Source organism: Sphaeramia orbicularis, chromosome 10 (assembly GCF_902148855.1).
Source record: "Sphaeramia orbicularis chromosome 10, fSphaOr1.1, whole genome shotgun sequence".
NCBI lineage: Eukaryota > Metazoa > Chordata > Actinopteri > Kurtiformes > Apogonidae > Sphaeramia > Sphaeramia orbicularis.
In genome coordinates, this window is record NC_043966.1 from 47,652,424 (window position 1) to 47,665,108 (window position 12,685).

The 12,685-nt window shown below is 42.8% G+C and overlaps 1 protein-coding gene across 1 annotated transcript in view; it reads left to right on the top strand.

Annotated features, from left to right (window-relative positions):
- Window positions 1-9,539: 9,539 nt before the first annotated feature.
- The window catches only part of LOC115426584 (matrix-remodeling-associated protein 5), a 38,488-nt gene continuing 35,342 nt past the window's right edge, over window positions 9,540-12,685 (top strand). Inside the window, exon 1 of the mRNA XM_030144684.1 lies at window positions 9,540-9,734. The gene's annotated coding sequence lies outside the window, so the exon portion shown is untranslated. The remainder of the gene's footprint in view (window positions 9,735-12,685) is intronic.

The following is a 12,685-nucleotide window of genomic DNA, read 5'->3' on the forward strand; positions in this document are numbered from 1 at the left end:
GAGTTCACCAGTCTGACAGCCTCTGGGAAGAAGCTGCATTTGAGCCTGGTGGTTCTGGCTTTAATGCGCCGCAGCCTCTTCCCTGAGGGGAGGGGGTCAAACAGTTCATGAGCCGGGTGGGTGGGGTCCCCCATTATGCGGACCGCGCTGCTCCTGCACCTACTGATGTACAGCTCCTCCATGGAAGGAAGACTGCTGCGGGTGATGTTCAATTCAATTGCATGCCTTAAGCCGCTCTTCTCCCCATGGTTCAAAGTTTCCAAGGAAAAAGCTCTCTGTAACAGTCGAGACTATGGACCCCGTATCCACCAAACATGGTACGATGATGTTGCACATTGTTATGGAAAAAATATTACTCTACTCATTCGTCTATAATAATGAAGGATAAGATCAAACGTTCAGTGTCAAAGAAATCACTTTATTTGGAGCTCCATAGAAAGAGATATCACTCAGACAAAGAATCAGACGGTCTGAACCCAAAAATACAAATCACCCTGTAGTCTTCTGTCTCCCATGAGAAAATTATGATATGTAGAAAGTGTTTTGGCTAGTGTCAGGAACTTAGAGATAATACCCCTGTGAGAAATTGTCTCTATTCTACTCAGGTGTTGGCCTGGCCTTCTACTCTGGACACAACACAGAACAAGTCACACTATCTGAAATAAAGTTAGAAACCCATATGATATATGAAATACATGAATATATATGAATATATATGGATATAAGTAATATTTCCATTACAACATGTTTACGTCAATATGTGGACGAGAGGAGATCAACTTGGACACATCCTCAAGCCTACCCCCAGAATTGTCTGAGCCAGTAGATGCCCCCCCCCCCCCCCCCCCCCCCCCCCCCCCCCGAGCTGTGGCTTGGCATGACTGAGAGCGCCCCTGTACTGACAATGCTTGACAGGACAGAACACAGGGTCCATCACACTCCCAGGCAATGTGACCCAGTTGTTGGCAGCGTCAACAAATAATGGGGCCAGGATGCGGGGATCGATGGCACTGGTGAGAAGAGTGTAGCTGAGCAACACTGTGTGAGTTTGTCAAGCTGTTCCTGCTGGCACCGTATCAGCTCTTTCATTTCACTTAGCTCTGTTATCTGCAGGTTAGGACTTGACCACTGGTAGCCACCCTGCACAGCGTATTGTAAACCAAAGGCAGAGGGGACAGAATTGCTTCGGCCGCACACACCCGCTGGCAGCCCCTCGTGCTCCCACCTAATGGCCTCACCTCTGACGTCAAGTAATGTAGCAGTTGGAGTACATTGTACGAGCTGCTTTAGCTCACGACGAAGCAGGCCATCTAATACCTGCTCCACAAATTGGTCACACAATAAGGTTTCAGAGTTGGGAAAATTGTTAGGAGCGCGTTGTTTTACCTTGTCCATAAGAGACATCAATGCAAGGGAATACTCTAACAATGTTTCTCCCTCCTGTTGCCTCCGTGAAAAGAAAGCCTCCTGCAGGGCTACCTAGGATTCAGGCCATCCATACAGGTCCTGTAAAATTTCAGGGATTTGGGCTGGATCACTCAGTTCTGCAGCGGAGCGATATTTTATCTCCTCCCGAGCCTCCCCTTATAGATGATCAAAAAGAGAAAATGTCTGGTCAGCTGGAGACAAATGCCTGGCCCTCATGCACGCCTGTGCTTCCTCCAACCACTCTCCCAAGCCTATACCTGTTCTGCCCCTACACAAGGGACATTTACGATCACGTGGAACAAAAACAAGCTGATCAAAATTAGGGGTACTAGCAGGTACATCAGCTGGTGCAGTGGAAGAGGTGGATGGCCTGGCACTAGCGTCAGACACAGGCTGTACATTCTCCTGGCATAACCGTTTGTTGTCAGCTTTAAGTTGAGTCACTAAGTCCTGTAGTTCGCGCAGCTCGTCCTCCATTTTCTATCCCTTTTTTAAAAAAAAATTAATTTAGAAAAAAAACAAGTGCTGCTGTGGTAATAATTAAGATTTACAATATTGTCAATGCAAGTATTTAAATGAGGTGTTTTTTTTCCAATTAGTAGTGTTCTTCTTAATAAGCAATTACAAAATAAGTTGTGCTGGCAATGCACGATCGTTCAAAAAAAAAGAAAAAAAAAAAAAATTAATGCTGAACATACACATTTATTACACTGCAATTCAAATTACACAAGGCAGCAAAGCATGCAAATTATTACACAATAAATCAAAATAAACAAACACACAAAGCAGCAAAACATGCAAATTACACAGTACAAACAAGGCAGCAAAGCATGCAAATTATTACACAATAAACCTTTCGCTCTAGGTGCTGACGCGAGTGGCAGCCACTTCAGCAGCTCCGTCCGGGTCAGAGTTTAAGTGTTTTTATTGTATTTCAGATCTTTTTTCGACTCTTCCACACACATTTGCTGTGTATTATTACTTATCCTATGGATATGGAACAATTTCAGAGGCAAGACTGCAGCAGAAACCTCGCTTATTCGAGGGAGAAGCTGCTGGAACTACAAACAATGGGACGAGCCGGCGTTGTTCACCACATCGCGGTTGAGCTGCGGCAGAAGTATCGTGGCTGCCGAGTGGGGGCTAAGCTAAAAGCTAAGCTCCGGGCAAAGCGGTGGAGGTACAAGCCCACTGTTCCTTCAGGCAGAAGAGACTCTGAGGGACTGTTTTGAGACTACCAACTGGAGCATACTACAGGAAACGCATAGCGAGGACGTCGAAGGGGTTACACACTGCATCACAGACTACCTGAACTTCTGCAGAGACACTGTCCTCCCTATAAAGACTGTGCACTGCTTCCCCAACAACAAACCCAGGATAACAAGCGACATCAAGGACATCCTCAACAGAAAGAAGAGGGCGTTCAGAGATGGAGACAGGGAGAAGAGGAAGCAGGCAGAGAGGGAACTCAAGGTCCATCTGCGAGAGGCAAAGGAGGCTTACAGCAGAAAGGTGGAGCAGAAACTCCAACAAAATAACATGAGAGAGGTCTGGGAGGGGATGAAGACCATCACAGGCTGCAAAAAGACCCGCAGCACAGCAGAGGGGGACACAGACAGAGCAAACCAGTTTAACCAGTTCTTCAGTAGGTTTCACTGTAATGCTAATGTATCTCCTAACTGCCCTGTTCCCCTCTAAACCCCCTCAACACCTATCCCTAGAAGTCAGGGTGGGGTCATGGACAATACCACAGATCCCCCCCCCCCCCCCCCCCCCCCCCATCACCAGGCAGGATGTCAGCAGGGAGTTGAGGCGGCTAAGACCCAGCAAAGCTGCTGGACCGGATGGTGTGTGTCTCAAGATGTTAAAGGCCTGTGCTGCTGAGCTGGGGGAGCCCCTCCAGCACATCTTTGACATGAGCCTTCGTCAGGGGAAGGTGCCCTCCCTGTGGAAGACATCCTGCCAAGTTCCAGTCCCCAAAAAACCACACCCTAGTCAACCAGAGGACTTCAGACCGGTGGCCCTTACATCACACATTATGAAGACCCTGGAATGGCTCCTGCTCCACCACCTGAGACCCCAGGTTCAACACGCCCAGGACCCCCTCCAGTTTGCCTACCAGGAAAAGGTGGGGGTGGAGGACACAATCCTGTTCCTGCTGCACAAGGCTCACACTCACCTGGACAGAGGGAGTGGTGCTGTGAGAATGATGTTCTTTGACTTCAGCAGCGCCTTTAACACCATCCAGCCCATCCTTCTGAGAGACAAGCTGTGCAGCATGGGAGTGGACTCACACCTAGTTTCTTGGATTGGGGACTACCTCATGGAAAGACCACAGTTTGTCATGCTGGGAGGCTGCACATTGGACACTGTAGTCAGCAGTACGGGGGCGCCACAGGGCACTGTACTGTCCCCTGTTCTGTTCACAATATACACATCTGACTTACAGTACGAGTCTGAGCTCTGCCACATGAAGAAGTACTCAGATGATACTGTCATTGTCGGATGCATCGAGGGTGGACAGGAGGGGGAGTACAGGGGCCTGGTGGAGGACTTTGTGGGATGGTGCAGCAAAAACCACCTGCAGCTGAACACCTCTAAGACCAAGGAGATGGTGGTGGATTTCAAGAGAGACAAACCCCATCTCCAGCCTGTTTCCATCGGGGGCACGGATGTGAAGGTGGTCAGAACCTACAAATACCTGGGACTGCAGCTGGACAACAAACTGGACTGGTCACATAGTACAGACAACATCTGCAGGAAAGGACAGAGTCATCTGTAGTTCCTGAGGAGACTGGGGTCCTTCAACATCTGCAAGAAACTGCTGCTGATGTTTTACCACACGGTCGTGTCCAGTGTTCTCTTTTATGCTGTTGTCTGTTGGGGAGGCAGCATTAAAAAAAGGGACACTGCTCGACTGGACAGACTGGTGAAGAGAGCTGGCTCAGAGGTGCGCACAGAGCTAGTCTCCTTGGTGTCAACAGCAGAGCGAAGGACCCTGGAGAAGATTCTGTCCATCCTGGACAACCCCCAGCATCCTCTGAACAGGACAATGATCAGACAGAGGAGTGTGTTCAGCTCCGGGCTGCTGTCTCTGACCTGCTCCACTAGCAGGCTCAGGAACCCTTTCATTCCCCTGGCCATCAGACTGTACAACTCATCACTGAGTGGTCGGGGGGTCTCTGTCTCGGCCTCAGCCATGACCACACTAGGAATGACTCAATGAGACTTTAAAATAACCAAGCACTTTGTTTAGTTGGACTACACCCACTTTCCAAACTACCGTAGAACACTTAAATAACTGTTACACTTAAATCACTGTGTCACTTTATATAACTGCTACACTTTATATCACTGTTCACTTTTTATCAATGCCCTGAAATGTAAAAATACAATCAGAAGTCTTTATTTACAGTACTGTACAGGAAGCCCTTTAAGAGTAGTTTCTTTAGCAACTGTCTTTTAGAGTGTATATACTAACCTTTTTGTCAATCTGGTACTAACCCACTTTTGTGTTGTGTGTTGTATGTAAGCTGCTAAATACTTGAATTTCACCCCGGGGATCAATAAAGTATCTAGCTAGCTAGCTAACTAGCTAGGTAGCTAGCTATCAAAATAAGCAAACACACAAAGCAGCAAAGCATGCAAATTATTACACAATAATTCAAAATGTAAAACACAAAGCAGCAAAACATGCAAATTATTACACAATAATTTAAATTAAGCAAAGAACAAATATTTCAGACAATGCATAGCCTATACACACACTTCCCTGCAAACACCGTTAATGGCACAACTACAAGATCAGTTTAATTTTGCACCCACAAAATACTGGATTTTAACTTTGAGTAATATTGTAACCAGTTCTCTGTCCAGTAAATCCTGCCAACGACACCAAAATATGTGGCAGCCGAGGGGTTAAAAGAGGAATTAAGGCCCACTGATTCCCCACTAACCCAACTTCATGTGATAGTTTTTACTGACAACGCCACCCTAAGCCATAGGCCCGGGGACAGAATTCTAAATTTAGTCCACTCTTTAGGCAACACAGGGTCGTTAAATTACTGGACCAGAGACAAAAGTTACAAAATAATTCAATATTTATTATTCACTGGAATAGATAAAATAGACATCTTTAATTTATTTCATCACATCTTAAAAGCAACATTAAGCTCTCACACACACACTCTCACACACTCACTAAATGTAAAATAGTTATACCTTTAAAAGTTATTTTTTACCCACAGCACTTTACAATCAACTAATCATACTGCTTAGAACGCGATGGTGCGATGCTGGGATTCAGGGACCCAAGAATGCACGCCGTGTGCAGCAAGCGCAGGAAGCGCTCACTCAAAAAGGGGTGGAAAAGAAGAGGAAGAGGAGGCTCAGGAGGTTCTCGACTCCTACAGATTTTAACAGTAATATTTAATGAATCGATAGGTGATATGGATACCCCGCTCCACCTGACACAAGATACTCACTAATGAAGGCAAATTCGCGACATGCCACAACCACAAGGGGGAGGGGGCAACACCAAGCCGGTCCAAACCGACACACCGCCGACACCCTATTTTATAATGACTGGGGGCACACGGACCATGTAATATGCTGTGTCGGCTGCACGACACAGGAGCCAGCCCTTTATGAAATAAGAAAGCACGGACGTTTTAGGTAATGATCAGCTAAATGAAACAATGAATGAATGAGTGCAAAAGCGTACTACAGCAATTGGCGAATTGAATGAATGAACCTGCAATGAGGCTACTCACAACGGCTGCCCATGCTGGTAATTTTACTGGGCTGTGAGGCCTTTGAATAAGGGGCCGTTTACACGGCGTAGGATTCAGTCGACTCCGGGAAGATTTCATCACGGATTAGCCTTCTGTTAACATGGAAACGGTGCCTAGAGTGCCTGAATCTGGAAACTTTTGATACCAGGGTCCAGGGCAGAATGTTATCGATACGCTCCGCATTTCAGCTTCGTGTTAACGCGAATCGGAGCGTTCCGGGGTAAAATATGACGTCACCGCATGCGCGCGCAGCCATGAACCGCCAGTTAACCCACTCCAGGCCAGTTGGTGGCGGTAATGCGCCTCCAAGCTGGTTTGCCAGCCTCTATGACACAATAAAGCTGCAGAAAAAGAAAGAACAACCACAACAACAATGGCCGGTTTCAGAACAGCATACGTGCTGCTAACTGTGCTCAGCTCGTCTGTCCAGACAAAGAAGTCCTGCGTCTTTGTACGACCACTCGCCATTGTTGTTTGTAAATAGTGTTGTCCGCCTCGTCTTCTTCTTCTTCTTCTCCTCATTTAAAGGCTGTCTAAACCAGAAATCGTTTGTGCGCAGGCGCGTGATTTACCGCCACTGTTTCACTACAGCTTTACATCACCAGCTACTGGTCTGGCATGGCCACTACAGCGTATTCAGCCGTTCTCGCGGACTCATGTTAACGCAGATCGTTATCATAGCGGCTTCGTCTTAACGCGGAATGATTTTATAACGCAAAGGAGAAATCTTTGCGGAGTGTTGTCGTGTAAACGTACCCTAAGTGGAGGTCTTTGTCCCGGACACGATGTTAGGAGCGTCAACCATGTGCCTGTCCCTGGCTCCTCTACCAACTGCGGTGTCTGACGTCAGAGGTGACTGAAAACGATCGGGCCAGGTAATGGACCCTCCCTTTATAGAGTTCGGCAGCTAGTGCCAGGAGCATACCAGCGGATGTATGGGTGTACTGCTGCACAAACAATATGTCACTATAAATTACAACTAAAATATGACTATGACTACAGTATATCTGATGACCAGGATCAGGGCCAGAGCTTTCTGTAGTTTTATTAAAGAACAAGTAAATTTTACATCTTGACCTGGGCATGAAACATGCAATTGAGTGTTTTGCCAACTGCAATCTGCAAAAAGTGAACTGCAAGCTATGCCTGCACAAGTTGTATTAATAACTTAAGCAACACACTATTAAATTGTAGAGGAGCAGATGCTGCATAAAGCATCGGAAGAAACCAATAGCCAACGGAAAATGAACAATTTTTTAGAACATAATTGGATGAATAGGTTTGACAGATTCTATAAAATAAAAGTCAAGGAGCTCAGCTCCAAAATGGAAAAAAGTGGAAGTAACTTAAAGCTGTAATGCCATTGATGCTACTAGGCAGTGCCCCAAAAGCTCTGAATGTCTCTTGGTCAAGTCAATAAGTATTTCAAGGATGTAAAAACTCTTTGCCTGCTCTGCCTGACTTTCAGAGTTTTGGTTAATTTGAATGAAATCAGTTTGGGCTGCATATGACTGACAGAAAAGTGATTTTTTTGAGTAAATGATGTTAATTAGTACCACTGTGCAAAGCATCAATTACTTATATTAGTTTTGTTGTTCATTTTGTTTTGGTGGATACTAAAATGTGATTGAATTAGACTGCTTATTGTCAGTAATGAAAAATTTGATATTATGACATTAATTAATATATGAACTAAATATTACACTGTTTTTCATTTTTGGTTGGTTGTTGTCAATAGTGTCTGAATGTCTTGTTTGTTTGTGTGAACCCCAGGAAGAATAGTTGTTACTGTGGTAAAAATTAAAGGGGATCCTGAGTGAATAAATAAATAAATAAATAAATAAATAAATAAATAAATAACTTTCATGACAGACAGCTCCATTTGTAGTTAACAGGTTCCACTAAGAAGACTGCAAAATTACCATTACCAATTACCATCAATTGACCCATCAAGATCTTGTACTTTTGCCCCTCAAATAAGGTTCACTTTTGACTCCAAAATGACAGCATGGCATTGGCCAAATCACAAACCACTAGCTTCAGAACAGCAGTTCAGAAACCAATAATAAAAAGTATAAAACCTTTAGAATTACACACAATAACAGATAATAATACTACAAAGTTCATGTATCAAAAATCAAAGGCATGTGCACCATGAGCTTCAATGGGCATGATGTCACTGTTCATCTGTGATAGGTTGCCCTGGATGACAAATCAAAGAAATCAAGTAAATACCATTGTAAGATGAACTACTGAAGAGCTCTTTGTGTGTTCCAACATTGCAACAACAGGCCTTTGCTAAACAAGTTCTAGCTCATAAAACACATTACCATCTTTATTTTCTTCTTCCAAAAGTGAAGTAACTACATGAAAGTGGGGCTCTGTAACAAAAGCGCTGTTACACAAAAAGCCTATTCATATAGATTTGTTTGTCTGACTTTGGCAATAAATGAGCAGCTCCGTGACTTAAGTGTTTCCAAATTTTAACAACAAATCAAACCTCTCACACAGTTAGTCTTCACATTGTGTTTAAAACTCATATTTAGCCTTTACATGCCACTGGTGATGGTCTAAATCCCGGACCTTACATTTGTATGTGAAAAAAAAAACACTGAAATCACTTTGTCAACAGTGGCCTAGGTTATGGTGCCCCAGTGTTTCAACACTGCAGGTATTATGTACAGCCAGGGTTTAGGGGACAATCAGGCTGTTAAAACCTTCCCATCCTGTTTAATTTACTGTATATTTTGTTATCCTGTGGATCATATGAATACTGAATATCTGCCAACTTCTGCAAAGTACGAGTCAGCATGTGTGTAGCTGCGGGCACAGGCTTGATATCTACAGATGGATTATTATAATTGGCTAATCTGTATTCACAAGCTGTAGTGTACCTCATGAGGGGGAAAAGAGAGGAAGAAGGAGGGGGAAAGGTGAAAGCGTGTAAAGAGAAAAACAGGCAAAGTGTGGGGGAGATGTTTATGAGAAAGAAAGCGAGTGGGAAGGCACAAAAAAGAGACCAGAGGAGTGACAAAGAAGACAAACAGTGAGAAGAAAAAAGATACGATAATGTTTCCACCAGGATAGCCTGTGTGAAGTGGGAGGAAAAAGAAGTGTCTCAGAGGGAGAGAGGGGATGAATGGAGGAGGTGAAGGAAGGAGCGAAGGTGTAGGAGGGGATGGAGAGGCAGCATTCCTGACTCCAGTTAAACATACAGAAAGAAGGGACGAAGAAGAGGGAGAGAGGCTGATCTGAAATCCAGATGCTTCGAGGACCAGCAGTGGGTCAAACCACACAGTCTCTGTTCTCTCCCTTACACACACTGCCTCTTTACAGACCTCCGGACCTTCACAAGTCCACTAACATCAACAGGACTAAAACATCAACTGGATACTTTTTTTACACTTTGTTTTTCTTGTAAAACTTCTCCACCTGCATTGAAGTGTCAGACTTGTTTACTCTGTATTCTGCATTTTTACTGGGTTTTTTGCAAACCTCTGGAGGAATTTCCAGGTGAGTCTCTTAACAACTAGAACTTGTTAAATGTTTCCACATGTAAAACTTTGTTTGGTTTAAGGTTATTATGTTCAGCTCTGGTTTTCATTTAACCAAAACTCTGAACATTTACTGTGGCAAAGCAAACACTAACAGGCAGTTAGATGTCTTTAACTTGTCGAATGGATCTGAAAATGTTTCAAAAGTGGCAGTTTTAGAGATATATTTACCTTGGAAACATTCATTTATGCTGTCTCAGTTTAATAACTGATATCATACTAGCTGTTATGAGGTGACACATACCATTTGTATATTAGTTTGTTGACTGAAGGGTGAAATTAACCTGGGATGACAGGTTAAACAAATATCACAATGTTTATTTGGCTGTAGATGTAGCTTACTATGTGCAGATTTGCCAATTAGCAACTTTTTTGCTAGTAAATGTATGTTAAAATAAAAAAAAATAAAATAAAAATAAAAGCTCATTTCAGTTATTTTGGAGTCTATGTGCAACTTATTTTTGCCAACAGCTACATATGACCCAAAAAGCCCAGGATACACATAGGATTGTGTTCAAACAGGATTGAAATTACAAATATTTGAAGTTGGCATATGTGCTCAAGGCAGAAATATCTGTCATATGCATATTGTTGTTGTTTTTTTGTTTTTTTTTGGTACAAATTATTACCTCTACCAGTAGAAATGCACTTTTGCTTGCCACCCACCACTTTTTTTTTGCAATGAATAATGAGCAGCAGCTTGCTGTAATAGTAATGAAAAGGCAAGAGAACGCTTGTCTGAATGTCTCCAAAGCCACCTGAGCTTCACTGCAAACTGTAAACTATTATGCTACATCTTGAATATACCTTGTTTTGGGGGGGGGAATCAACAAAAGCAGTGAAAACCAGCTTTTTATAATCACATTTAGTCATTATACAGTAAAAATGTTCTACATGACATATAAAAAAGAAAGGAAGAAATAATATGATAAGTGATGATGAATAATGCAGTGATTTAATAAAGCCAAAGCTGAAGTGAAGAAAAGTAACTAATTAGAGAATATGTTTGAATACATTTATCATAAATCATTGAAATAAGTAGCCTAAGGATGATCATATCACACATCATATCCCAAATTCTCTAAATATTTCATAAAAGTGTCAAATACTGTTTGTCAGGCTGAAGAAGTTGTTAGTAAACCTTCAATCATTGACCACAAAACATCACACTGAAAGAGATTTCACAATGAGGATATATGGGCAACATACAATACTACAGACCTGCATGGAAAACATGTGGGAATCATATTGTATTCCTCTCTTGACATGTGCTATCTTGAATAATGCAGCTGTGACTTGGCTGGCAGTCTGTGTAATGCTTTTGACATATAGATGTATTGGCCTCACTCAGATGTTCTTAAAGGAATACACCAGGCTCTACAAAACAATGGGTTTTTTAGTGGTGGATGTAGTTTGGTAGACCTAAAGTCTCAAATCACAGAGGAACAGAGGACGAAATAACAAAATGCTCCAAGATCATTGTGTTTATGGTTTGTTTTGTGGTGACCTCACATAGTTCCAGGTTGTTAGAAGTTACTGACTCTTCCAGTTAACTTCCTGAATTCTTTCTATAATAATCTTCCAGCAGATTTCTTTTGTGCACACAGAGCCCATACAGGAAAGGCTCAGCTACACATAACAGAGAGGTTTTTCAGCATCATTAGTAACATCTGGGCTTTTCCTGTCATGACATGGAAAAATGTCTGTCATTTATAAAGTCTATTCACCATTAATCTGGTTATCAAAGAGAATTCTGGCTTTTAAACCTACTGTTGTGAAACTGCCTGTAAGATTCAAAGAAATGGAAACCACTGCTTTTGTTTACATCGGAAGTCAGTCATTTCATTTTGCAGCTTGAGGCATTCCACAGCTCACAAATTCCAAATGTTAAATGCGGTCAGCTTGGTTTCATCTACCTCAGATCTCAGAGCTAGGTTGACTGTGTTTTGGTGCATCAAGTCAGAAAAGCAATGACTATACCAGCTCAAGCCAGGTTGGTCAAAATAGGTACAAAATGAGCTGAAATGTGGCTACTACAATTAACCTATTTTGTACTGCATTCTAATTTACTGAAAGAATGTTTTTTATATCTACTAGACAAAACATCTACAGCTGTTCATTTCCTCTACTCATATTAGCTTTTTTTCCCTCCTCTGTTTCCCTTGTGAGGGCATGATTGAGTTTTTACTATTTTGCTGTTAGTGTAGACCACAGAAGACCTGGGCAACTGTGTAAGGAGTAATGACCATGTAGAGAGATACAGAAGAGTGCATTTTGGCAGCGCATATACAATGTCACTATAGAGGGTATGCACATACGTCACTTCCCCCCCTGGCCATGCCCCTCTAAGTCAGACTGAGTGGCAAAAACCAACCTGCTCAACATGACGGAGTATAGCAGTAAACACAACGAGACTGTGAAAATGTGAAATATGAAACTAAATGAAGGACAATTGGACTGGACATGGATCCCTACGAGCTACCAAAGAACAAGTGGTCCACGAACACTGACATGTGAACAGAAATCGCGTATCCTGACATTTTGTGCCATTCGCCCGTACAGAGCTGGGAAAAAGGGCATTTGTGTACTCTGCTCCTTGCTCATGGAATATGCTGCTAAGAGACTGGAAACTGACTGAACTGATCTCTCTGAATGCTTTTAAATCCAAACAGAGTGTTAGAGAATATCTCAATGACATGCTCGTGTTTTACATAGGTTGACTGGTCCGGTAAATTACTGTATGTTGTCACTGTATAATGTATCTGTATGTTGTAACTATGTGTTGTGCTGCCTCTTGGCCAGGACTCCCTTGGAAAAGAGGTTCTTAATCTCAATGGGATTTTCTTCCTGGTTAAATAAAGGTTAAATAAAATAAAAATAAAAAATCCAGGGTGTAGGGGATCATTGTTA